We start from the raw sequence: 27,745 nt of genomic DNA on the forward strand, positions 1-27,745 counted from the left end.
AACACAAAACCATGATGCTGGTGACCCGACAATTTTGGTAGCCACGGGTGAGGGAAGATGTACGCGAATATGTAAGAGGGTGTGACCGCTGCCAGAGGGCCAAATGGGAACGCACGGTACCAGTGGGTTTGCTGGAACCCTTACCCACACCAAACAAACCCTGGGAGGTGGTGTCAATTGATTTCATGACGGATTTGCCCAAATCGAGGGGAAAAACAGCAGTGATGGTAGTAGTCGACTTGCTGACCAAAATGTGCCATTTCATCGCCTGTTCACATGCGGTGACGGCGGAAGAAACGGCACGGTTGTTTGTAGAACACATTTTCAGGCTGCATGGCGCCCCCTTGAGGGTTCTCTCAGACCGCGGAAAACAATTCACTTCCCGGTTCTGGAGGAAGCTCATGAGCCTACTGCAAGTCGAGGTCAGCTTCTCGACAGCGAGACACCCAGAAACCAATGGGCAAGCGGAAAGGGCAAACAGCGTACTCCAGCAATACTTACGCTGCTACGTAAGTGAGAGGCAGAATGATTGGGTAGAGAAACTAGCGTTAGCAAAATTTGCGTACAATAACGCTGAACATGTGTCCACAGGAATGAGTCCATTTTTGGCCAATTATGGGTGTCATCCCAGGGCATTCCCGGGTAATGAGGAACAGAGCTGGAGTGTGCCCGCAGCTGAACAGTTTGTGGAAGAGATGGAAGCGTTACATCAACAGCTCAAGATGAACCTAGAAAGGGCCAAGGCCAATTACAAGAAGCAAGCAGATAAACACCGAAGGGAAGGGGAAACCATAAGGGTGGGGGATCGCGTGTGGCTGTCCACTCAAGGGTTACCCTTTAAGGGAGGGTGCAAGAAGTTGCAGCCCAGACGACTGGGGCCATTTGAAGTTATACAACAGATAAACCCCGTGGCGTTCAAGCTCAGGTTGCCCGACAACATGAAAATACATCCCGTGTTCCACAGGTCCTTACTCTCACCACACAGAGAGGGGCGGGAATTCGAGGGGCGGGAGGTAGAAGTCATGACACAACCACAGGTAGAAGAAAGGGAACACCAAAGTTCGGCCGCAGAGATAGTTGATTCAAGGTGGCGAGGTCGGCAAGTGGAGTACTTGGTGGCGTGGGAAGGAGAGCCCTGGTCGGAAAACACGTGGGTGCCAGCAGAGGCAGTTGACGACGAGCATATGGTGGAAGTGTTCCACCTACGGTTCCCAGATAAGCCCCAGCCCTTAGAGAGATTCTGGGAGGAACAATTCGGTACCACAGAGGAGGAAGAGAGTTTCGAAGGGTTTTCAGAATCCGAAGAAGAATCGGATTGGGAGGGTCATTCCATGGGTGGGAACCTTAGCAGGTGGGAAGAGGTTTTCGCACCCACAGATGAGGAGGACAGCTCATTCCGGGGTTTCCTTGGCTCACCGACCAGAGAAGAGGCTACAATAGAGCCCACAGGTCGGAGGGGGAGTGAAGGGGGCCCTGGGAGGGAGGTGGATGTCAGGGAACTGACATCAGAGGCACGGGAGAAGGAGAGGGTCTCTGATTCTGCAGGAGAAGGTCCCAGCGCTAGGGGGAGACTCAGCTGGGAAGAAGGGGAAGGGAATAAGTGTAACACCAGGGATCCAGGAGAGCAACGGGGCAGGGAGGTGCAGGGGCTCCAGGACTCTTCGTTGGAAGTTAGTGAGGAGAGCCCAAGCACCCCGCTGCCCACGCCCACCCTGCGCAGGAGACTCCCGCGCAGTGAGAGGCGGAGACGCTTGGGCGTCAAACAGCTCTTATGTTGGCAGCGCTTTAAGAAACACCCACAGACAGATTCTACGAGTGACTAAGGGCAGCCACGCTAAGATGGGCTGTGCAGTCCAGAGGGTTTAACCAGGCAATCTAATGCTCAAACAGGGCAGGATTACGCACGAGTAACTCCCAACCACTACAGCAGCTGTCTACCAACTCCACCTGGTACGAAGGCTGAGACCCTACCTGCCCGCAGACTGTCTCGCCAGAGTGGTGCATGCACTAGTTATCTCCCACTTGGAGTACTGCAATGCGCTCTACGTGGGGCTACCTTTGAAGGTGACTCAGAAACTACAACTAATCCAGAATGCGGCAGCTAGACTGGTGACTGGGGGCGGCCGCCGAGACCACATAACACCGGTCTTGAAAGACCTACATTGGCTCCCAGTATGTTTCTGAGCACAATTCAAAGTGTTGGTGTTGACCTTTAAAGCCCTAAACGGCCTCGGCCCAGTATACCTGAAGGAGCGTCTCCACCCCCATCGTTCTGCCCGGACGCTGAGGTCCAGCGCTGAGGGCCTTCTGGCGGTTCCCTCATTGCGAGAAGCAAAGCTACAGGGAACCAGGCAGAGGGCCTTCTCGGTAGTGGCACCCGCCCTGTGGAACGCCCTCCCATCAGATGTCAAAACGATAAACAACTACCTGACATTCAGAAGACATCTTAAGGCAGCCCTGTTCAGGGAAGTTTTTAATGTATGGTATTTTAGTGTTTTTTGGTTTCTGTGGAAGCCGCCCAGAGTGGCTGGGGAAACCCAGCCAGATGGGTGGGGTACAGATAATAAATTATTATTATTATTATTATTATTATTATTATTATTATTATTATTATTACAAGGCATGCAGGCTTTTTAAATCTTCCCTTGCAGCAAGGGCAAGGGCAATGCCTTTTTGCTCCACTAGATCGTTCTCCCCTGCATGTATAATCAAGACCCTTGGAGGGCCATGGGTCGCTGTGGCACTACGCAGCATGGGCATCAAGCTCCGCCAACGCATGCCCCGCTGAGCCATCCAATAAAAGCGATAAAAGCATACCTTGAGGTGGATGTTAAGGTTATGGCCACAATTTTGAGACCGTGAACGAGAAAGTTAAAAGGAATAAAATTGAGAAAGTCTTGAAAAATAAGAGGTATGATGTAATCTGCTTTCAGGAAACTCATATTGCTAAAAAACACAAACATATCCTGGTGAATAAAAAACTAGGGGTAGATTTTATTAATTCCGATGTTGGAAAAAAAAGAGGAGTAGTAATATATGTTAAAGAAAAGTGGGAACCGACTCTGATCTGCAAGGATGAGGAAGGAAGAATTTTAGGAATTCAATTAAATTTCCGGGGGGGAAAAATTAATGTTGTAACGATATACGCTCCGAATACAAACAGAGGGGAGTTTTTTGAGAAACTTGAAAGCATGTTATTAGAATTGGACAACCGCAAATTAATCTTGCTTGGGGATATGAATGGCGTCCCAGCGCCGGATTTGGATAGGAGTACAGAGAAGGGAAAACTGAATAGGGGAAAACTGCCGAAATCATTTAGGGATATGGAAGAAAACCTAGACCTAATTGACATTTGGAGACACCAAAACCCCACCTCTAAACAGTTTACTCATTACTCCGAACCCCATCAGAGCTGGGGTAGAATAGATCAGATCTGGTTGACAAGAGCACTCTCCATGAGAGTTAAGAAATGTGAGATTCACCCTAGGACATTATCAGATCATTGTGCTCTAGATATGGAAATAAAAAATGAAGTGAAGGGACAATACAGATGGAGGATGTGCGAGAACTTATTTGACAGTGAAGAGGTGAGGGAAAGAATTAAAGGCACCCTAAAAGAATACTTAAACTTAAACCTGAACAAAGAAACCCCTATAGATGTAGTCTGGGACGCCAGTAAGGCGGTCCTGAGGGGTCTCTTAATACAACAAAATAATTACAGGAGAAAGGTAAGGGAGCGTAAGAAAGAGGAGATCCTCTCACAATTGAGAAATTACGAGAAAAAATTAATTAAAAACCCAACAGATGAAGCTGCTAACCGAGCCTCTAAGGTGTTACAATCTCAATACTCAGCAATACTAAATCAAGAGATAGAGTGGAAAATTAAATTTACAAAGCAAAGGTATTTTGAGTCGGCAAATAAAATGGGGAAGTTACTCGCCTGGCAGTTAAGAAAAAGAAAGAAACAAAACATGATAAATAAAATAATACTGGAGGATAATATCATAGAAGACCCAGAGGAAATAGAAAATAGGTTTACCCAATTCTTTGAAAAGCTATACGAAAAAGGAGGGGAAAACAGTGTAGAGATTAAGAATTATTTGGAACAAAACGAAAAGAAATACATACTAGAAGAGGATAGAATACAACTGAATAAGGAGATCACAGTAAATGAGATCAAGGAGGCCATTAGCAGAATGAAGACCGGGAAAGCCCCCGGGCCGGACGGTCTGTCCGCAAAATATTATAAAACACTAGAAGAACATCTAGCCCCGGTCCTAAAAGACGTGATCAATAACATCTTTCAGGGGGGGAAGATCCCGGCCTCGTGGAAGGAGGCTTATATAACTTTGATCCCAAAAACAGAAAAAGGAAAAAAAGGTATAAAAAACTACAGGCCAATCTCTTTGCTTAACAACGATTATAAGATCTTTGCGGACATTATGGCCAGTAGACTCAAGAAGCTCTTAACGAAGTATATACACAAAGACCAAGTGGGTTTTCTCCCAAACAGACACCAGAAAGAAAATGTCCGCCACATATTAAACATCATTGAATACCTAGATATGAGAATAGATGTCCCGGCTGCACTAATCTTTATAGATGCCGAAAAGGCCTTCGATAATGTCTCATGGGAATTCTTATTACAATGCTTGGGAAAGGCAGGCATTGAAGGTCCTTATTTGAAAGGTATCAGGGCAATATACTCAGAACAACAGGCCAGGCTGATTATAAATGATAATCTGACGAAACCATTTAAGATTAAGAAGGGTACAAGGCAGGGCTGCCCTCTGTCCCCCCTGTTATTTATAATGGTTTTAGAAGTTATTGTAAATAGAATAAGGGAGGCAGTGAATGTGAGGGGGATAAAAATTGGGAACAAAGAATTTAAGCTTAAAGCCTATGCTGATGACCTGGTCCTGTCTGTGGAGAACCCAGTGGATAGTGCAAGCAGAGTGGTTGAACTTTTGGGGGACTTTGGTAGGCTGTCCGGTTTCAGATTAAATAGGAAGAAAACAAAAGTCCTAACAAAGAACATGACTGAACAGGAGAAAATTCAATTGGAAGAAAAGATTGGCATTAAAGCCGTGAATAAAGTAAAATATCTGGGAATTTGGCTCTCACCTAAAAATATAAATTTGGTTGAGGACAATTACAGTAAGGTGTGGCAGGACATTAAAAAGGACTTAGATACCTGGCACAGATTAAAACTCTCATGGACAGGGAGGATGGCAGCCATTAAGATGTGCATCCTCCCGAAATTATTATTCCTCTTTCAAAATATTCCGATAATTAAAGGCACCTCCCTCCTTAAGAACTGGCAAAGAACCCTGACCAAGTTTATTTGGCAGGGGAAGAGGGCCAGAGTAAAGTTGAAATATCTAACAGACTCGAGAGAAAGGTGCGGATTTGCGGTCCCAAATATTAGGTTATACTATGAAGCAGCCTGTATCTGCTGGATTAAGGAGTGGGCCACCCTCAGAAACTCAGACCTCTTAGATTTGGAGGGCTTTAATATAAGATTCGGGTGGCATGCCTACCTATGGCAAGATAAAGGGGAGGTCCACAGAGGATTTTCTAACCATATTATCAGAGGCCCATTATTGGAAGTGTGGAAGAGGTATAAAAAACTGATTGAGAAAGGTATCCCATGGTGGCTCTCCCCAACCAATATTATTAAAATAAAAAAAATAAATATGGCAGATGAAAAATGCACGTATGAGGATATTCTAGAAAAGACAGAAACAGGATGGAGGGTGAAGCCTTATGAGGTACTGAAAGATAAAATAAAAGACTGGTTCCACTTTCACCAGATTTACGCCTTATGGGGTGAGCATAAGAGATTGGGCATGAATGAAAAAAAATCGTGGTTTCAGGTTGAAATCCTGGAAAGTAATAATAAACTCCTCTCAAAAATGTATAAACAATTATTGGAATGGGACACTAAGGAAGATCGGGTGAAAGGGGTTATGGTAAAATGGGAGAAAGACATTGGTCATAACATAGATTATAACAAATGGCAAATACTCTGGACGAAAGGTGTAAAATTTACAGCTTACGTAGCTTTGCGGGAAAATCTAGAGAAAATGGTTTACCGCTGGTACTTGACCCCAGCAAAGTTAGGAAAAATGTATAAAACTGTTGACAACACCTGCTGGAGATGTAGAGATAAGGTTGGGACCTTCTTCCACATTTGGTGGACATGTGATGTAATAAAAGAATTTTGGACGCAAATTCATGACGAAATGAAAAAAATTTTGAAGTATAACATCCCAAAAACCCCCGAGCTGTTTCTTTTAGGGCTGATTGGTAAAGAAATAAAGAAAATAGACCAAACTTTTTTTCAATATGCCATGGCTGCGGCGAGGATCCAAATAGCACAAAAATGGAAAACCTCTGACTTACCTGCTATAGGAGAGTGGCAATTGAGGCTATACCAATATATTGAACTAGCAAGATTAACACAAAAAATAAGACAATACAACTCAAGTAAACTTAAAGACGAATGGAATAAATTTTTAATTTATTTTGAAAATACCCAGGGAATAAATAACTTATCAGTAGACGATAGCTGAAATCATCGATGTATATTTGCTTTATTAAAACTGCAGAAATAATATAAGAATTGGTAACTCCAAGACCGAGTTGGACGGAAGCTCTGTTAACTGTATCTGCGTCTTTGGTCCTTTCGTTTTTCTTTTTCTTCTTTTATTTTTTTTACCTTTATCTTTTTTTTCTTCTTTTTTCATCTCTTGTCTTCTTAACGGAACGCTTTTTTATCTTGACGGAACTCTTTTTTTGATGGAACTCTTTTTTTTTGTATGTTTATACTTGTAATACTTGTAATATAATGTAAATTGTGTATTTTTTCTTAATAAAAATTCAATAAAAAAAAAAAAGAGACCGTGCATAATCCGCTGCCCAATGGACAATGTTGTGGCCTATCACCCAGATCTTCATGGTGGGCAAACCTGTAAGACAATTAAATTGCAAGTGATAAGGAGGAGGAGCCGGGACGAATGTAACTTTTGTAGGCTGTTGAGTGCCAGCGCCCCAGTGTCTTTATGTGTGCAGGGTCCCAACCCTGTATCACCGCTGAAGTAGCAGCCCCGATATGGAATGAGTGCCCGGAATATTCCTGGGGACTAACACCGCAAAGAGATAAGGCTTTGCGTAAAACCGCTGTGAATTGTGATCACGTCAACGGGCACGTGTTTGAGTGAATGAAGAAAGGACCCTTGCACTGGGGCCGGACCCTGAAGAAGCGGCGTGTGTCGCGTTATGGGCAGGGGCCCGCCTGTTCCGTTGGGGGCAGTGCGAGCATGACCCCTTTCCACAGCTGGTCAGTTTTTGAGGACCGAATCTTAACATTCAACGTATGCCCAGAGAACCTGATGCCGTTGTCTGCCAACCCTGATTGCAGGGGCCCAGCCAAACACTCCCCAATGCACATGGCACCGAAAAAGGCTAGGGAGAATGCTGCCCGAAAGAGACGCGTTTCGAAATTTGACCAGCAGATCTCTAGTAGTTTTTTCCAAATTAGATAAAGTATGTCTATGGTGATAGACTTCCTGCCATCCTGACGTGGGGGAATGGCACGCCGCCACCCAGCCAGTAACTTCTTGACATGGAAGCTGTCACAGGGGTCCGGCCAGTGACGGAATTTACAAAAGAAAGAAATAGCTGCCCTGTAAAGCATTAAAGTTTTTATGGCAAAGCCCTTGCGCTTTAAGAACACCAAGAACTGAAGCACCTCCTCCTCGGATGTGCGCTGTGTTGCAGAGCCACGAAAGCACCCAAAGGCACCCCAGGCCCTGGAATAAGAACGTCTAGTGGAGGGTGCTATTGCTGCCAATACTCCTTGGTTTACTTCTTGCTTCCAATCTCCCACAGATCGTCTGGGAAGGCATCTGGGGACTGGGCTGCTCCTGGTGCCAGCTCACAGAAACGCTCCATCTGGAAACGAGACAGTGCGTCAGCAATGTTATTGTTAAGGCCAGGTATGAAGCGGGCAGTGAAAGAAATATTGTGCCGCAGGCACTCCAGCACAAACAGGCGCAGGACCCTTATGACCCTCTGGGACTTTGCTGACTGCCTAGATATAACTCTTACCACCGCTTGATTGTCGGACCAGAAACAGACCCTGGAATTCGAAAAGAGGGTTCCCCAGATGCGAATGGCGACTAGAATAGGAAAGAACTCAAGAAAGGTTAAATCCCGAGTGATGCCTGCTGTGTGCCAAGAAGATGGCCACGGCTGGGCACACCAATGTCCCCTGAAGAACACGCCAAAGCCAAAGCGGCCAGAAGCATCAGAATGAACCTGGAACTCCACCCCAGGGTTAAGGCACTTCTGCCAAAAAGAAACCCCATTATAATCCTGCAGGAATGCAAGCCAAACCCTCGGATCGTCCTTTATCTGCTTTGTCACCCTAATGTGATGGTGGGGGGCTACCCCCCCCGGCCGTGAGCCATGCCAGACGGGCACAAAAGGCACAGCCTGGCGCCACTACTCTACATGCAAAATTAAGATGACCCAATAGGGATTGCACCTGGCGAAGGGAGGTCTTTTTAACCCCAAGCATTGCCTCCAGCAAGACTTTCAAGGATTCCAACTTGGTTTGCGGTAGGCGTGACGACTGCCGAATTGTGTCCAATTCAATACCCAAGTAGGAAAGGATAGTCGAAGGGCCCTCGGTCTTGTCAGCAGCCAGAGGTATGCCAAAGTCAGCTGCAAGGCACATGAATGTAGCTAGGGATAGGGCACAGTCGGGGGAGCCTGGGGCCCCAATGATAAGAAAGTCATCTAAGTAATGGATCACAAAAGGGGAACCAGATGTGGTTTTGAAGGCCCAGTCAATGAATGTGCTGAAGGTTTCAAATGCTGCGCAGGCCACAGAGCAACCCATGGGCATAGCCTTGTCAAAATACCAGCTATCCCTGAATTTGAATCCAAGAAGCCAAAAATCTTCAGGATGAACCGGGAGCAGCCGAAAGGCTGACTCGATGTCGCATTTTGCCAATAAGGCTCCAGTGCCCAATTCCCTAATCATTTTGATGGCCACTTCCAAGGATGCATATTTAACTGAACAAAGCTTCCGTGGTATGGTGTCGTTTACAGACCCGCCCCTAGGATAAGAAAGGTTGTGTATCATGCGGAACTCACCAGGAAGTTTTTTGGGCACTATGCCAAGAGGGGAAACTATAAACTTTTTGAAAAGGGGAGCCGGGAAAGGGCCAGCCACCCTGCCTAAACTGCCGCTCTTTTCCAATTTTGTTAAAAGCAACAAGGGGCATTTCCATTACCGACTTTTGATAAGGAGGGGTTCTGGATACCAGTGTATTGGAGACACGGATGCGGAAGCCAAAACGAAACCCTGCCTCCAAGTAGTTGGCTGCAGTCCTGTTGGGATAAGCCTGTAACAAAGGTAACATCGCGGAGAGGCGGAGAGGGGTTGGGACTAGGGTGGGAAAAACCTCATTTTCGGGAGGCAGCCTTGGCTTGCTGGGCTCCAGAGGTAGAGGCTCCTGAGTCTCCCTTGGTGTCCTTGGCTCCACTCCCCGATCCTGTTTTTTCGAAAACTGCGAAAAGGGGGCTTAACCCGAAAACACTTAGTCCGTGAGTGAGGACCACCACAACACTCACAAGCATGGTCAAAGCGGCACCGGTCCCTGCTGCACAACCCATTATTAAACTCCCAACATGTTGATATAGCCACCCTTTGCACTTTGGAGGGGGGTTTACCTGACTTCTCCCCAAAAACCCTTTTTTGGAAGTTTGGGGCCACTGCTTCAGACCAAAGATCATTGTCCTTGATGTCCCAATGGGCCGTGGGTTCTTCAGCAGCCCTCTCACGGAACAGCTCACCGTAAGCCAAAGCTGCTGAGTCCCCTGCCATTTTTTTTGGCTTTTAAGATAATGCCCAGATAGTTAGCCAAGTGCCAAGCCCTATCAGGGTAAGCAGCGGCCACCAATCCCATGTAAGAGGAGAAAGCAGTTAGCCAATTGTCAAAAGTTCTATCAATATCCACTGCCTTGTCCTTCTTGCAACATGATTCAGGCTTAAACTTGGAACTACAAGAATAAGTCGGGGAGAGCAGGGCAAACAAGTCCACGATTTCCCCATTTAGAATGTGATTGCATATATTCTTTTTAAGCTGGATACCGGGAGGCTGATCCGTGGTCTTGAAGTTTGACTCCTGCACCTTCCCTTTCGCATCAAGCCCATCCTCCCCAAATGGCTCCTTGGCCCCAAAGGCACAGCGATGGCGCCAGGTGCGATGTTCCCAAATCCAACTAGGCAGGCCAGGGGCCTTGTGGGCAGTAACTTTGCACCGTTTGCACCCTTTGCACCGTTCTTCCGACTCGCCACAGGAGGAATCACACGTACCTGAAAGATCCGAAGAATCTGAAGAGTCCCTCTTGCACTTACGCCCATGCTTCCTCGATCTGCAAGACCTCTTCTTCCTGCGATGTGTTCTGCGCAAATCAGGGCTGGAGGAGCTGTCTGATGAACTCGAAACAGGTGACCTATGCCTACGCCTACCCTCACGAGAGCGTCGACGAGGGGACTTCGACTTATCTAAGCGCTCCTTAGCCCTAGCCAGGCGATGCTGCAGGCTGCGGTTCTGACGCAGTAATTCCTGCACATCATCCTCACTGGACTGGGAAGAATCGCTCTCAGCAGTGAGCTCCTCTGTGTATGCTCGCTTTTTCTTCTTAGGGAGGGCCCTGGTGGGCCTGGCATCAGAGGTGGAGGGGCCATCATCCCTCACTTTTTTTTTGGAGATTATGAACTTCATAGGTGGGACCTTCCGGCTGGAAGACAAGGCCCTTTTTAAAATCCTGTTGGCTGCCTTTACGGCATTGCTAGGGGTACCCCTCGATGCGCCTCTTGGGGTGCCCACCACTACGGCACCAAGAGAGTGCGAGGGGGAGCCTTCTCTGATCAGCAGCCACGGCTAGAGACATAATGCACCTTGAAGCAAGTCAACCACTACTAAGACCTACAAATACCTAAGTATGATGGCAGTTTGTTGTATTTATTTGTATGTTTTTGTTTGTTTGTTTGTTTTATTAATTATAATTATTAGATTTATTTATATTTGCAATCGGAATGTTTTGGTGAAAGACAGAACCAGCCAACCTAACTGCACACAAACGCTAAGACTGCAAAAGATAGAAACAGTTAGCACACATCCTGAATACCAACTTGGGGGAACAGGGGGGGTGCGAGCATGACCGCCATGCGGTCTGACTTAGCTCCCCCCCAATAAGGAAAAACTGAAGTGGGTTGCCCTGCAGTCTGGCGGGGCACCCCCTCCCCAGCATGATTCAGTTCAAAAAGGTCGCCATGTGGCCCCCTGCGGATGGCAAAACAAGCAGGCCGGCCTAGTGGCCCAGCTGAGGCCACCGTCACCCATTTGGGCCAGCAACACCCGTGGCTGGCAGCAATGCCACCCCCCAGCTGTTGGGAATACTGCCAGGGAGATATAGTCCATCATGGCCCCAAGCCGGCTGCCGGACGTCCATCGATCTCCCGTAGTCACGCAGATCCAGCAATTAGCGACACGAAGCCTCAGAGATAGACTGCCATCTCAGGCTCGCGCACACCCTTTATCAGCAGAAAACACAGCCAGAAAGCTGCACCGCAGAAGAGCATATTTAGAGCATATTTACAGACTTTATTTAGCGTTGAACAGAACAAAGGAAAACATGACCGTTCTGAGTCAGCGTCTCTGACCGACTGCAAAATCGAAAGGAACAGCAAACATAAACATCCTGTGAATAGGACATGCGCAGACTCTGTGACTCACAAAGCCTGCTCCCTTTTAAGGTGGAACGGAAATATCCTTACATCCTCCCCCTTTCCGTGTAACCTGTAGTACCTGTGGTTCAACCCAATTGCAACCTTTGTACATAAACCTTAAGTTGTTCTCTGTTAACAACCTTAGACAACAGATCAGCAGGAATTTCATTTCCTGCCATGTAGGACACCCAAATCAGTCCTTTCTGAATACACTCTCTTGCACGATGTAGCTTAATCTGCAAGTACTTGGTTCTCTGCTTGCAACTCTCTGAGTTCAGCAAAGCCAAACACGATCTATTGTCTTGATACACTTGTACAGGACATTTCACAGACACTCTGATGTCCTTAAACAGTTGCATCAACCATTCACAATCCATGAGTGAAAATGACAGAGCATTGAGTTCTGCTTCACAGGAACTTAGGCTCACTGTTGTCTGCTTCTTGCACAACCAGTCAAACAGGCAGTGGTTGTACAAGTAGCATACTCCAGAAGTGCTTGTACCATCCGTGGTGTCACTTCCGAAACTTGCATCAGCAAAGATTTCAAGACCTCCAGTCTTCTGACTGGTGAACCTCAGCCTGTAGTGCATAGTCCCTTTCAAATAGCGGGCTATGCGCTTCAGAGCTTTCCAATCCTGAACCGTAGGATTGTTGGCATGTCTGCTAAGCAGATTACAGCTTACAGCTATGTCAGGTCTTGAACATCTGGCAATGAAATTCAGCTTGCCTAGAACGCATCTGTATAGCGTTGTGTCAGAGAACGCTTCAGCAGTACTGTCTACCTGGTAACCTGTCACCATCGGTGTGTCTGCTGGGTTTGCATCAACCAAATTCAACCTGGTTAATACATCAGCAATTTTCTGTGTTTGGTGTACCAGAAAATTACCTGCTTGGTCTCTCTCCACCTGCAGAGAAAGATAGTTGGATACCTCACCAAGATCCTTCATGTCTTTTTTTTTTATAATAGTTTTTTTATTTGCTTTTTTTCCAGGGTAAAAATACAACATCGATGACATTACAAAAGCAGTTTTTTAAAAAAACAAAACAAGATCCTTCATGTCAAAGTGCTCCTTCAGCTGAGCTAGGGTGCTTTGATAGAAAGCCTGATTCTTCCAAAACATCAGAAGATCATCAACAAAACATAAACAATACAGTTTGTTTTGTCCCTCCTCCTTGACAAACACACATGGATCAGCTTTGCCCTGGTGAAAACCTAGAGAAAGCAATGTCTCAGTGAGTTTTGTGTTCCAACACCTGGCACTCTGCTTGAGACCATATAAGGATTTCCGCAGTTTACAGACCATTCCCTTCTGTATCTGCATCCCATCAGGTGGAAGCATAAACAGCTCCCGTACAAAAAAGCTGTATTAATGTCATGGTGGGAAACATGCAGTTTCTCCTCCGCAGCGACCTTGAGCATCAGCCGAATGCTCTCATATTTGACTGTGGGTGAGTAGGTCTCATGGTAATCCTGTCCTGGTACCTGTGAAAAACCTCTGGCAACCAATCTGGCTTTGTGTCTGACTACCTTGCCATTCTGGTCTGTCTTGGCCTTGAAGACCCATTTGCTGCCAACCAGTCTCATTCCTGGGACTACTGGTACCAGTTCCCAAGTTTGGTTCCTGTTCAAGGAATCAACTTCAGCCTTCATGGCATTAAGCCAAGGCTCAGCATCTTTAGAGGCTAAAGCCTGAACCTCTTTGAAGCTTGAAGGTTCCCATACCTTCTCTGAGCTACTAAGAACAGCAGCTGCTGTCTTAGCAAACTCATCAGCAAATCTCTTTGGAAGTCTGCCTTTGGTCGCCCTTTCAGACCTACGTACTAGACGCAAGTCTTCTGGACTCAACTCCTCTTTCTTAGGAGAAAAATGACCAATGGTGAACAGTGGTTCTTCCAGTTCATTGTCAGACGCATCAGATGGTCTGACTGAGGCCTTTGCGCTCTTGTAGTCTGCTGTGTCATCACTGTCACTGACACCAGCAGCAGCGCCGCCCACTGAACTGGAATCCGAACTCTGATCATCATCATCATCATCATCATCATCATCATCCTCAGCAGCTTCCTCAGCTTTAGCTGCTTGCTTGACATCACCTTCATCCTCCTCTGGGTAACTCTGGAAAATTCCCACATTTTCCCCCCACTTAGGATTGTACTCAACACTCCTTGTGAACTTAATGGACTTAGAGTTAGTCATCCATACCCTGTATGCACCTTTTTCGTACCCCATGAACAAACCATGTGCCCCACGCTTCCCAAGCTTGTTGGTTTGTGGGGAGTGTACCCACATGTCAAAACCAAAGATTTTCATGTGTTTGATGTTGGGTTTCTTGCCAAACATCTTCTCATAGGGGGTACAGCCAATGGGTGATGACAATCTGCGATTAAAGGTGTAAACAAAATTCCCCAAAGCCTCCCCCCAAAACTTATCAGGGAGATTGGCATCATGCAACAAGGTTTTCATTCCTTGCAGCAATGTCTGATTTGCTCGCTCCGCAAGCCCATTCATCCATGACGATCTGGGCGTTGACATGTCATGCTGGATTCCCTTCTCAGTCAGGAAAGCTTCAAACTGCTGAGAAGTGAACTCCCCGCCCCGATCAGTAAACAAAGAGCCAATACGTTTACCGTGCACATTCTCCAACCAAGCACAGAATTCCTTAAACTTCGGAAACGCTTGCGATTTCTGTTCGAGCAAAAACACATGAATGTACCTGGAAAAAGAATCAATTAGAACCATGAAGTACCTTGCTCCCCCTAAAGAGGGCACAAGTGGACCAACCAGGTCCGCATGCACTAGCTGGTAGGGTTTGGAAGCCTGCCTGCTAGACTCCTTGCCTTTTGGAGCAACCTTCACCTTGTTCTCTGCACAAGACACACATTTCATGTGAAATTTACAGGGTTTGATGTTCAAACCTTCAACCACCTCTGGCATCTTGGCCAGTGCCTTCCAAGAGAGGTGACAAAACCTTCGATGTGCATCGTGAATGCAACCTGCATGAAGAACTTTGTTAGTTTGTGCAACACAACAAGAATCAGCATTAGACACAGCAGCAGTGTCGTCATAAGTTATATGGAACAAACCATCCATAAACTTTGCATGCAAATAGTCCTCTTTGCCTTTACTGATGACACAGACGCTCCTCTTGAAGGAAATCTGAAAACCACGCCCAGTAAGCTGTGGGACACTGAGCAAATTGCTCGCAGCTCCTGGAACAAAAAGTACATTACTGATGGTAGTGTGCAGACTTGCAAGTTTCACAGTCCCTTCTCCTGCAATTTGCAACGTCCTTCCATCAGCCAGGTGGATCTCACCTTCTTGAGGTGTGAAGGAGATAAACAGGTGGCGATCCTTCGTGACGTGGCGGCTCACACCTGAATCGACAATAAACCTGCCTTTGGCTTTCGGAGCAGTCTTTACAGCAAGCAAACCCTTGTTTTCCACCGGCGTGGGCTTTTGCAGCTTGCCCCCCCTGCTCCTGGCCAGCAGATGTGCCTTTAGCCTTTGGTGAAGCTGTGCCAGGAAACATAGCCTTGTTTTTCCCTGGTGCGGGCTCTTCACCCTCCCTCTGCTTCTGGCCATCTGCAGGCGTCTACCTCTGTTTACCTTTGCCTTTCCGGCCTCTGCAAAGGCGATGACCTTGGTTCCCACGAGAAACAGAGCTCTCAGCTGCCGACTCCTTGGCTCCCCCTGGAGGCTGGAATGCTGCCTGGGATGACGTGACGGTCAGCTCCCCCTGCAGCCTGCAACCGGTGCCCTCAGCATCCCTGCATTCACTCACATTCTGGGAAACAGCTAGGACCTCCAATGCAGTCAAACTCTGGGCTGGGATGACTGGCTGGTGGGCTTTCTTCAAAGCATTCCACATCTTACGTGCAGTGGTGTTGCCAGCAAGCATCTTAATTTCCTCAAGAGAGACGGATAAGACTATTACGTCAATGGCCTTCGAATTTTGGCCTTTCCATTTCTCTGTCAGAGGAACCGGGGGGGCCTCAGACACGGTATGCCACACCCCAAAGTGACGCAGCAAACTTTCACACCATTTTGCCCAGGTTTCGTAATTCTGCCCATGTAACTATGGACACTCATTTGCCTCAGAAGCTTGGAAAAACTCCATTTCAGATTTTCCTTTGAGCCGGGAGTCTTATTAACTTCAGAGACTCCTTATCTTGGCTGCTCATTAATCACGAAGCCTCTCTGGCGCAGCTCCCAGAGCCATTAATCTGCGGGAGTTCCAAAGGCTCCTTGCCGAGGTAAACAGAAAAGCCTCCCTTTCGCTTTTCCCACGTACCTCTCAAATGCAGTCTGTTGCAGTTTTACTCTCCTGCAGGTGCTGTGAATCTGGGCCCGAAACCTTGTTGTTGGGAATACTGCCAGGGAGATATAGTCCATCATGGCCCCAAGCCGGCTGCCGGACGTCCATCGATCTCCCGTAGTCACGCAGATCCAGCAATTAGCGACACGAAGCCTCAGAGATAGACTGCCATCTCAGGCTCGTGCACACCCTTTATCAGCAGAAAACACAGCCAGAAAGCTGCACCGCAGAAGAGCATATTTAGAACATATTTACAGACTTTATTTAGCGTTGAACAGAACAAAGGAAAACATGACCATTCTGAGTCAGCGTCTCTGACCGACTGCAAAATCGAAAGGAACAGCAAACATAAACATCCTGTGAATAGGACATGCGCAGACTCTGTGACTCACAAAGCCTGCTCCCTTTTAAGGTGGAACGGAAATATCCTAACACCAGCTGCAAAAGTAAGCAGTCAGTGCCTGCTGCCTAGATCCCGCTCGGGTCGGCAGCAGCAGCTTCAACAAACCTCAACAATAAGCCTCAACAGACAAGCAGGCCGCGCCTGTGGCCTAGCCAGGCCCACCCCCACTGCTGAAACAAACAAGGCGACCAGGCCGCGTTTGCGGCCTAGTCGGGGCCATGCCGCCCTCCTGGGCCAGCAGGCGTCTCATGCGGGGGCAATGCCGCCCCCCGCCACTGAACAAAGGGACTAGGCCGTGTTTTTGCGGCCTAGTCTGGCCCGCGCCACCCTCCTGAGCTGGCAGGCAGCGGTGGGGGGCAATTCCGCCCCCCGCCACTGAACAAAGGGACTAGGCCGCGTTTTGCGGCCTAAGCGGGCCCGTGCCACCCTCCCGGTGCCCCCGCCATAAAAGCAAGCAGGCCGCGGCTGCGGCCTTGCTGGAGCCCCGCACCGCCCCCCAGGGTAGGAAGGGGTAGGAAGGGGTGATGCCCCCCCTGCCACCCAAATGCAAGCAGCCCGCAGCTGCGGCCCAGCTGGGGCCCACACCACTGCTGGCCATCACAAAAGGCTGGTAGGCCAACCTAGCGGCTTACTCAGGGGCCATGCTGCCCACTCGGGCTGGCAGCGCCCTGGGCAAGCAGCTGCCGGTGGAGGAGCCTGTCGCGAATTCCTCGCGGCGCTTTTAGCAGAACGCTCAGAGTCCCAGGTTCTTTAGAGCAGTCTTGTTTAATGTGAGCTAAACATATATACAGATATTTACAAAAGCAGTTCATACAGAGTACCTGCACCTTGAGGCAAACGAAAGCTGAAAACTCTACACCACTCCAAACGGAGGACATAGATGATGCCTTCCTGGAACAGATGGCCAAGCATGCAAAAGGAAGGGAGATAGTAGTAATGGGGGACTTCAATTACCCAGATATTTGTTGGATGTCAAACTCAGCCAAGACCATAAGGTCAAACAGATTCCTCACTGGCCTTGCAGACAACTTCATTGTCCAGAAAGTGGGAGAAGCAACAAGAGGAACAGCCATTTTAGATCTGGTCCTAACCAATGTTGATGACCTGGTTAGTGGGGTAGAAGTGGAAGGATCATTAGGCGCGAGTGATCATGCTCTTCTGAAGTTTACTATACAGCGGAAAGGAGCTGCCAAGCATACTAGGACTCAATTTCTTGACTTTAAGAAAGCCAACTTCATAAAACTTAGGGAAGTGCTGGGTGAGATCCCATGGACAGTAATACTAAAAGGAAAGGGAGTTCATGATGGCTGGGAGTTTGTTAAGAGGGAGATAGTAAAAGCACAGCGTCAGGCAATACCAATGAGACGGAAACATGGAAGGTGCCTAAAGAAGCCAGGGTGGCTATCTAAAGAACTTTTAACTGAGTTAAGATTAAAAAAGGATGTGTACAAAAAATGGAAAAGGGGGGAAACCACCAAAGAGGAATTCAAACAAATAGCCAGCACGTGTAGACACAAAGTCAGAAAAGCTAAAGCACAGAATGAACTCAGGCTGGCTAGAGAGGTTAAAAGCAACAAAAAAGGCTTTTATGGGTATGTTTGTAGCAAAAGGAAGAACAAAGAAACAGTGGGGTCACTCAGAGGAGAAGATGGTGAAATGCAAACAGGGGACACAGAAAGGGCTGAACTCCTCAATGCCTTCTTTGCCTCAGTCTTCTCCGATAAAGAAAACAATGCCCAACCTGAAGAATTTGGAGCAAATGATTCAGCAAAGTAAACACAGCCCAGAATAACTAAGGAGATAGTACAAGAATACTTGGCTAGTTTAGATGTATTCAAGTCTCCAGGGCCAGATGAACTGCATCCAAGAGTATTAAAAGAACTGGCAGATGTGCTCTCAGAGCCACTGGCAGTCATCTTTGAGAATTCCTGGAGAACAGGTCAAGTCCCGGCAGACTGGAGGAGGGCAAATGTTGTCCCTATTTTCAAAAAGGGGAAAAGAGAGGACCCAAATAATTACCGCCCAGTCAGTCTGACATCAATACCAGGGAAGATTCTGGAGCAGATCATTAAGAAAACAGTCTGTGAGCACCTAGAAAGGAATGCTGTGATCACCAATAGTCAGCATGGATTTCTGAAAAATAAGTCATGTCAGACTAACCTGATCTCGTTTTTTGACAGAATTACAAGCCTGGTAGATGAAGGGAACGCAGTGGATGTAGCCTACCTTGATTTCAGTAAGGCATTTGACAAGGTGCCCCATGATATTCTTGTAAAGAAGCTGGTAAAATGCGGTCTTGACTATGCTACCACTCAGTGGATTTGTAACTGGCTGACTGACCGAACCCAAAGGGTGCTCATCAATGGTTCCTCTTCATCCTGGAGAAGAGTGACTAGTGGGGTGCCACAGGGTTCTGTCTTGGGCCCAGTCTTATTCAACATCTTTATCAACGACTTGGATGATGGACTCAAGGGCATCCTGATCAAATTTGCAGATGACACCAAACTGGGAGGGGTGGCTAACACCCCAGAGGACAGGATCACACTTCAAAACGACCTTGACAGATTAGAAAACTGGGCCAAAACAAACAAGATGAACTTTAACAGGGAGAAATGTAAAGTATTGCACTTGGGCAAAAAAAATGAGAGGCACAAATACAAGATGGGTGACACCTGGCTTGAGAGCAGTACATGTGAAAAGGATCTAGGAGTCTTGGTTGACCACAAACTTGACATGAGCCAACAGTGTGACGCGGCAGCTAAAAAAGCCAATGCAATTCTGGGCCTCATCAATAGGAGTATAGCATCTAGATCAAGGGAAGTAATAGTGCCACTGTATTCTGCTCTGGTCAGACCTCACCTGGAGTACTGTGTCCAGTTCTGGGCACCACAATTCAAGAAGGACACTGACAAACTGGAACGTGTCCAGAGGAGGGCAACCAAAATGGTCAAAGGCCTGGAAATGATGCCTTATGAGGAACGGCTAAGGGAGCTGGGCATGTTTAGCCTGGAGAAGAGGAGGTTAAGGGGTGATATGATAGCCATGTTCAAATATATAAAAGGATGTCACATAGAGGAGGGAGGAAGGTTGTTTTCTGCTGCTCCAGAGAAGCGGACACGGAGCAATGGAGCCAAACTACAAGAAAGAAGATTCCACCTAAACATTAGGAAGAACTTCCTGACAGTAAGAGCTGTTCGACAGTGGAATTTGCTGCCAAGGAGTGTGGTGGAGTCTCCTACTTTGGAGGTCTTTAAGCAGAGGCTTGACAACCATATGTCAGGAGTGCTCTGATGGTGTTTCCTGCTTGGCAGGGGGTTGGACTCGATGGCCCTTGTGGTCTCTTCCAACTCTATGATTCTATGATTCTATGATTCCACCACAGCACCACAACTACTGTTGAACAGGCTTTTCCTTTAAAACAGGTGACGGCCAATCACATTACTGCTGAGTCATTCTGACCCAGCACTTCACAGAGTATTGCATCAGCCTGTTGCAAACTGAAGCATGCAGACTTCCTCAGCACCCTGCGAATCCCAACACTCCTCCTTTAATCAAAGGCTTGAGACCTAACAATTCTCTTAAGTCTCGAAATTTAGGAGCATCCAAACATTTTGTATACAAATCTGCCACATTACATTTTGTGTTACAGTGCTGTACCTTTAACACATTTCTTTCCAAAGCATTTTTCACATTTCCGTATCTTATAGCAATATGTTTACTCTTGCTCTTAAAGTTCTGTTGGTTAGCAAGCTGTTGCGCAGCCATGTTGTCACTTAGCACAGTGATTGGCATTTCGGAAGGTATTCCAAACTCTTTTGATAGACAAGCAAACCACTCTATTTGTGACACACATTCGCTTATGGCCGAGTACTCTGCTTCACAAGTACTTGTGGCAACAAATTTTTGTTTCTGGGATTTCCACTGAACCAGGGCATTTCCAATATATATGGCATAGCCAGTGGTAAACTTTCCATTTTCTCTGTCCCCCCAGCTGGCATCAGCGTATGCATACACTTGCTGATCATATCCTGTATCCAGCACCAGTTTGTAATCTTTTGTGCCTTTCAGATACCTTAGGATTCTTTTAAGTGCTACCCAATCTCTCTGAGCCAGGTCTGCACTTCTTTGGCTTAACATGTGCACTGCCAGTGTTATGTCAGGTCTTGTCCAACAACTTAAATATAACAGAGAACCCAACAGAGAATGAAACGCTGTTGCATTCTCACATTTCTGCCCTTCTGGTTCATTTTTGTACTGGGTAGTTATGGGAGTGTCAACCTCATTTGCCCTCTCCATTCCATATGTCTTCAGTAACTTTTCGATTTTTTCCTTCTGACTCATTTCTCTGAACCTGTACTCCTAAGTAATTCTGAATCTCTCCCAAATAATTCAGTTTGTATTTGTTACCTAGGCTGTTTATAAACCAAGACACTTGCTTTTGTGCAGTTGTTATTAGACAGATATCATCAACATACAAAAGTAAATAACAAACACTTCCTTGCACCATTGCTGAATATAAACAGGAATCAGCCAGGCTTTGTTTGAATCCCATCTTTTTCAAAGTTGTGTCTATGCATTCATGCCATAGACGTGCACTTTGGTGTAAGCCGTATAGTGCCCTTTGCAGCTTTAACACCATGCTGTCTTTCCCTAGCTCATAACCTGGTATTTGCTGTAAATACACCTCGGCGTCAATAGGAGCATTTAAATATGCTGAGGCAACATCAAAATGATTAACTTTTAACCCTCTCAGACTTGCCATTGCTAAAACTGATTTTACTGTTTCAGCCTTTGCTGTTGGGGCAAACACTTCAACATAATGTATCATTTTCCTTTGTGTAAAGCCCCTTGCAACCAGCCTGGCTTTCCTCTGACAACTACCATCAGCCAGCTTTTTCACTTTAAAAACCCACTTACAGCTTATGGGCTTTTTACCTTCAGGCAATTCTGTAGGTACAAACACATTGTTGTTTAGCAGAAAGTTATACTCTGCCTGCATTGCCTTTAACCATGCCTCTTTCTCTAGAGTAGGTAACTCTTGCACTTCTTCAAAGTTTTCTGGCTCAGTTACACAAACCTGGTTTATGGTGGCTGGGAACCCATAACGGTCTGGAGGTTGACCTTTATTACTTCTTGCAGACCTCCTTGGTTCATTAATCTCACCCCCTGGGCTAACTTCAGGACTGCTTTTGGGGTGGATTGATTCTGGAGATTTACCTCCTCCTGTCCCTGTTGCACTTTCTTTTCCCCCTTGCTCCATGCTAGCAGCTGGAGAAAAATGCTCAGTCGTTACCTCCTCCCTTTCAATTTCTCTGGGAGAGCTGCCAATTCTTAGCTTTGTTTCAACTTCCTTATCAGGTACGCTCGGCAGTAAAACTTTTTCTAGCAGCAGGTTTGCATGTATCTTGGGCCAATTTCTTTGCTCATTAAAGCTGGCTGATCAACTATAACTCAAAAGATTTTTATCATCTTCAAACCTGTAGGCTTTCGTACCACTTTCATACCCAAGAAATAGCAACTGCTGTGCCCTTTTCCAATCTTTTCTTCATTTTTTTACAGGTATGTCCAACCATGCCTTTGTCCCAAAGATTCTCAAATGTTGCAAACTGGGATTTTTGTTATAGAGAATCTTATAGGGTATGTCATCTAGTACCCTTGACCACAAACGATTTCCAATATAATTCGCTGTCTTAATACTCTCAGCCCAGTATTTAATTGGAAGATTTGCATCTGCTAACAATGCTTTCATTTGTGTCTGCAAGACGCCTCCCCTATGCTCTGCTACTCCATTCTCCTGAGGCGTCGCCACATTGGTAAGCCTATGTTTAATCCCTTGGGAACGCAACCAGTTTCTTAGGGAGCTTGCCATAAACTCTCCTCCCCTGTCTGTCTGAATAGAGCACACCTTTTGGCCAAGTTGCCTTTCTACCCTTCTTACCCAGAAGAACGTCAGACTTTTGCTTTAATGGATAGACCCAGCCAAATCTAGAATAGTCATCCACTAGGATCAAACAATACTTGTTACGGGAGACACTTGGTGGAAAAGGGCCAGTTACATCAGCATGAATCAACTCCAGTGGTTTTTTGGTTTCTCTCTCGCTTGCTCTTGCTACTGGACAAGCCCTGCTTTTAACCTCCTTGCAGATATTACAGTCTAAGTAATTATCACAACTTTTTATGTTTTTCATTCCCCCACACAACTCCAATGTTTTGTTCAGCACCTTAAAGTTAGCATGAGCCAGACGCCTGTGCAGGAGATGAATACACATATCATGGGTTGGGACATTTTGCACATTCTCAACCTTAGACTCACACTGCAGTACATGCATATTAGTTCTAAGGTTAGCATTTGCCAACACTGTCCCATTTTGCTTTATCTGGCACTGATCTCCCACAAAGTTTACTTCAAAGCCTGCTTTTGCCAAGTCAGGAATACTCAGGAGATTGTTTTGCAAACTAGGCACACACAACACATTCCTGAATGTGTGTCCTAGCTGTGGGAACACAACCTCCCCCTCACAGACTACATTAGCTTTCTGGCCCATAGCAAGACTTACATGTTTTTTGTTTGAAGCCCTAGCATCAGTTAGCAATCCTTTTCTTTTACGAAAGGTTTGAGAAGCTCCACTGTCCAGAACCCACAGCTCTTCATTTTCTTGACCATCTGCAGACACCCAAGCGGTAGACTCCCTCTGCTGCCTCCTGTGCTTCTGCTGTTTTTCTTGTTTTCTCGGGCAGTCTCACAGCAGCTGTCCACTGGACTTGCAGCAAAAACACCTTTTTACTTTGTTGATCACCGGCTGGTCTGCAGCAGCTCCTCCTGGCTGTTTCTCCAGCTCCCAATACCTCTGCTCTTCCCGGCTGTTGTTCCCTCTGGGATGCTCCAACAGCTGGGCTGAGGTCATCTTTCGCTCTGCACGCCTGTCCTCCTCTGCTTACAACCGTCCGGTAACGTATTCCAGAGTCAGCTTATCAGTCTCTACCGACTCGAGGGAATTGACCAGCATATCATAGCTGTCATCAAGGGAACTCAGGACTATAAAGACTTTGTCCTCTTCCCCCACAGGCCTCCCTCTTAAGGCTAGCTCCTGGAAACAGCCTGTTAAGAATTTTAGGTGGTTCACCAGGGAGTCCCCCGGTTTCTTCCGACACCGGTACAGTCTCCTGGTCAGTGTTATCAGTGAGCCAGCTGTCTCTCGCACATGGACAGCCTTGAATGCATTCCACGCCTCACTTGCCGTCACCTTATCAGCTATGTAGACTAGCTGGCTGTCGTCCACTCCAAGGATCATCGTAGCCAAAGCTTTCTCATCCTTTTCTAGCTGGGCCTCTGCTAGTGCCAGCTTTTCATCATCGTCCTCATCCTCCTCAGGGGGCTGCGGTGGATCTTCCACCACCTTCCACAGGCCCTCATGCTTGAGGAAGTGTTGCATTCGGACCGACCAGATGCTGTAGTTTATGGCCGTCAGCTTGTCCAGCAACACGCCAGTTCTGGGCTGCTCCATCCCTGCACCTCACCTCCAGCTAGATAACTGCCACCTGTACTCTTGCGCAGCGGAAGCATGCTGGGCCCATAACCCTGTCGTGAATGCCTCACGGCACTTTTAGCAGAACGCTCAGAGTCCCAGGTTCTTTAGTGCAGTCTTGTTTAATGTGAGCTAAACATATATACAGATATTTACAAAAGCAGTTCATACAGAGTACCTGCACCTTGAGGCAAACGAAAGCTGAAAACTCTACACCACTCCACCACAACACCACAACACCACAGTTACAGTTGATCAGGCTTTTCCTTTAAAACGGGTGACGGCCAATCACATTACTGCTGAGTCATTCTGACCCAGCACTTCATAGAGTATTGCATCAGCCTGTTGCAAACTGAAGCCTGGAGACTTACTCAGCATCCTGCGAATCCCAACAGAGCCAGCTCCCCCCCCCCCCACTGCTGCCAGGGAAAAGCTCCAAAAAGGCCACCACGTGCCTAACCGAGCACGCTAAAATGCGGCCTAGCCTGGCGGAGGGGCAAATCCCCCCCCCCCAGGCAAAAGTAAAGAAGGCTGGTTACTTACCTCAGTCCGGCCACCTGGATACACTCCTGATCCTGTTCTTGATCCTGGAAGGAAGAACGGCAAAAGAGGCTTGAGCCCAGGAGTCAGCCTCTTTTCTTTTGGCCTTAGGCCCACCCCCGGCCGGCCGTCCATTGTCCTCCCTGGCCGAGGGCGGGTCAAAGGCCAGCTCAAGCAGGTGGGTGGCACCCGCCCAGGTGAGCCTTGCTCGGTGCCGCAAACCCCGCCCACCTGTGGGGATGAGAGGGCGGATATTGCAGCTTTTCTTAGGCAACTCTCGAGACTGCTCAATCAGGACAACTATCAGAAACAAAGACTGACGACTAGTAACTTGATTTTTGTAGTTTATTATATACAGCAGTAAACTCACAAGCTATATACAAGTTACTATATACAAACATGACTTCTTCATTCTCCAAGCACTCAGAATACTACTAAACTAACAACATACTAACGAGTGTCATAGGTCATGCTGCCTATATGAGAGATCGCAGCCAATCACTGAACTGTTACTGGGTCCTCTTATCTCTAGGCAGAGTCCTTTCGTTCTCCATCTCCCCAACATGTAGTGGAGACATTAATTGCTCACTTGCCAAGCTGCACATAGGCTATGAATTCCAACACAGTGTGATGCAGCAGCAAAAAAAGGCTAATGGTATTCTAAGCTGCAACAGAAGTCTAGTATCCTGGTCAAGGGAAATAGTAGTTCCGCTCTATTCTGCCTTAGTCAGATCCCACCTGGGGTACTGTACTGTATCTAGTCCAACCCCCTGCAATTCAGGAATCTCATCTAAAGCATCCATGACAGATGACCATCTAACCTCTGCTTAAAAACCTCCAAGAAAGGAGTGTCCATAATCTCCTGAGGGAGACTGTTCCACTGTTAAACAGCTCTTTTTGTTAGAAAGTTTTTCTTTATGTTTAGTCAAAATCTTTCTTCGAACTTGAAGCCATTGATTTGAGTCTTACCCTCCAGAGCAGGAGAAAACAAGCTGGTTTCCAGACCCTTGATCATCTTGGTTGCCCTCCTCTGCACATGTTCCAGCTTGTCAACATCCTTTTAAATTTTTTAAAGATTATATGACTAAATAGGCAAGAAATTTTGGGTATAATATACAGATGACACAGTGGGAACATATATGTTATGACTTTAAAAAAATATATTTAAAATGATATATCATTGGTACTTAACACCTGAGAAATTATTTAAAATGTATAAAAATATTCCAAATATCCAAATACGTGTTGGAAATGTAATGAACATGAAGGGACATTTTATCATGCATGGTGAACATGTAAAAAAGCCAAAAAAATGATATAAATGCATTCTTTGATACAGAGAATTTTGAATATTGATTTTTAACTGAAACCAGAACTCTTCCTGCTGGGACTTATAGATATAAAGTTAGAAAAGGACTATTGAACTTTGTTACACTATATGATTATGGCTGTGAGGCTTTTATATGCACAAAGATGGAAGGACACATCATTACCAACAATGGAAGAATTGCTGTTAAAACTAACAGACTTACCTGAGATGGCAAAATTGACATGTTTAATCAGAGAAAAGTGGTACTATTACCGGAAAAATCTGAGGGCTCCCTTAGACAAAAACAAAGACACCAACCAGGATTACATGGAGCAAAACAGCAGCCTGTAGGCTTGGCCTTTATTGCACTCTGTTGCAACAGGGTGCTCCCCTCACCTGCAGGAGAGAGGAGGGACCCAGAAAAATGGCGTGCAAGGCCTTATAAAGACTTTTGAAATTGCCACCCTGTAGATCAAGACCACCCCCAGAAACATCATACATACATCACAGAAGGGGTGTAACCTAAGACCACCCTCAGATACATCACACCTACATCACAGAAAAGGCGGTCCAAAATAGAAATTTTAATATTGTTTTTCTCCTGTTTTTGTTTATCTCCTGTCTGGCAGGTTACTTGATTGGATTTCCTGGGTAGCCTGGCCAGTCTTTTGTAATGATAAATACTTAGTTCCTGGGCCAGGTCACAGGCTCACACCCTATTCAAACACAGACATACCCTTAAGACAGGATTTGTGAAGGAAAAGACAATGGGGAGGCTTTTCCATTTTGACCTTGCAGAGAAAATATTTGGTCAGTTTAGGAATCAAAATGGTTCCAGGTTGGCCTTCCTGTGCTGATCTATGTATGTGCTTGAGCAGAGTTTCTTTGAAGTTTGAGCAGAGTTTCTTTGAAGTTGCTTTGCCACTTGAGGGCTTCCAATTGGCAGATTGAAATGCTTGCTTGGTATGTATACATTGCTTGCTGTTTTAGAATAAAATATCTACTCTCACTCACTTGTGTATTTTGTATTGCTTCTGAATCTCATTTTCAAAGAATCATCTTGCCTTTTGCAAGACACAGTCCATGGTCAAAGAACCATGAAAACACTTGCGCATACTTTTCACAGCTATTCTGGCCTGTTACTTTAGAATTGCAAGTTTCCTTGCCACACATCGCTACTTCCTGGCGAGGCAAAAGAAGAACTTTGTGATACACATGAAAAACCATTACCTTTCCTCTCTCTCTGACCTTCCACCTCCCTTTACACTTGGGAGAAAAAAAACTGACACTGCCTTTAGGAGACAGAGATGAAGCCTCTTCTGGCCTCTAACACACCAGCCTAAGAAGATAACTCCCCCAAAACAGGTCTGCTTCCAATGACACAGATAGAGCAAAGCCCCCCTAACAAACATCACTTCACTTCTCTGTAAATAACAGACATCACTCCCTATGTCCCTGGAGATTTAACAGCTATGTACTGAACTGTACTCAAAACTGACTGCACAGCCTGCCATTCCATACTGTTCCAATAGGGGTAGGCAAACACTCCTGCTTTTAACTCCACAGAAAACTAACTTCAGGCTTACCAGCCTTACTGGACTGCAGATCTCGCCTACCAATGTTAACGGAGAAATCTGAGGGCTCCCTTGGACAAAAAACAACAACAAGGACACCAGCCAGGAATACCAGAGCAAAACAGAAGCCAGTAGGCTTTTGGGATGCGTCCAAGGGAACGGGGACAATTGGCAGGCCCCCAGCTGGCTCCAGCCCACCGGCCGGCAGCAGGGAGAACTCCGGTCCTTGGATCAGTGTCAAAACTACGACTCAGAGCTTCAGAAGCCTTTC

The 27,745-nt window shown here is 46.4% G+C and overlaps 1 long non-coding RNA gene across 1 annotated transcript; it reads left to right on the forward strand.

Annotated features, from left to right (window-relative positions):
* Positions 1-2,816: 2,816 nt before the first annotated feature.
* LOC310697745 lies at positions 2,817-24,842 on the forward strand. Its single transcript, XR_014521187.1, has 4 exons — positions 2,817-2,858; positions 6,903-11,469; positions 16,561-17,075; positions 24,567-24,842. It is a non-coding gene; the product is annotated as an uncharacterized lncRNA (long non-coding RNA).
* Positions 24,843-27,745: the final 2,903 nt, after the last annotated feature.

The sequence above is a fragment of the Podarcis liolepis genome (assembly GCF_965112155.1).
Source record: "Podarcis liolepis genome assembly, chromosome: W".
NCBI lineage: Eukaryota > Metazoa > Chordata > Lepidosauria > Squamata > Lacertidae > Podarcis > Podarcis liolepis.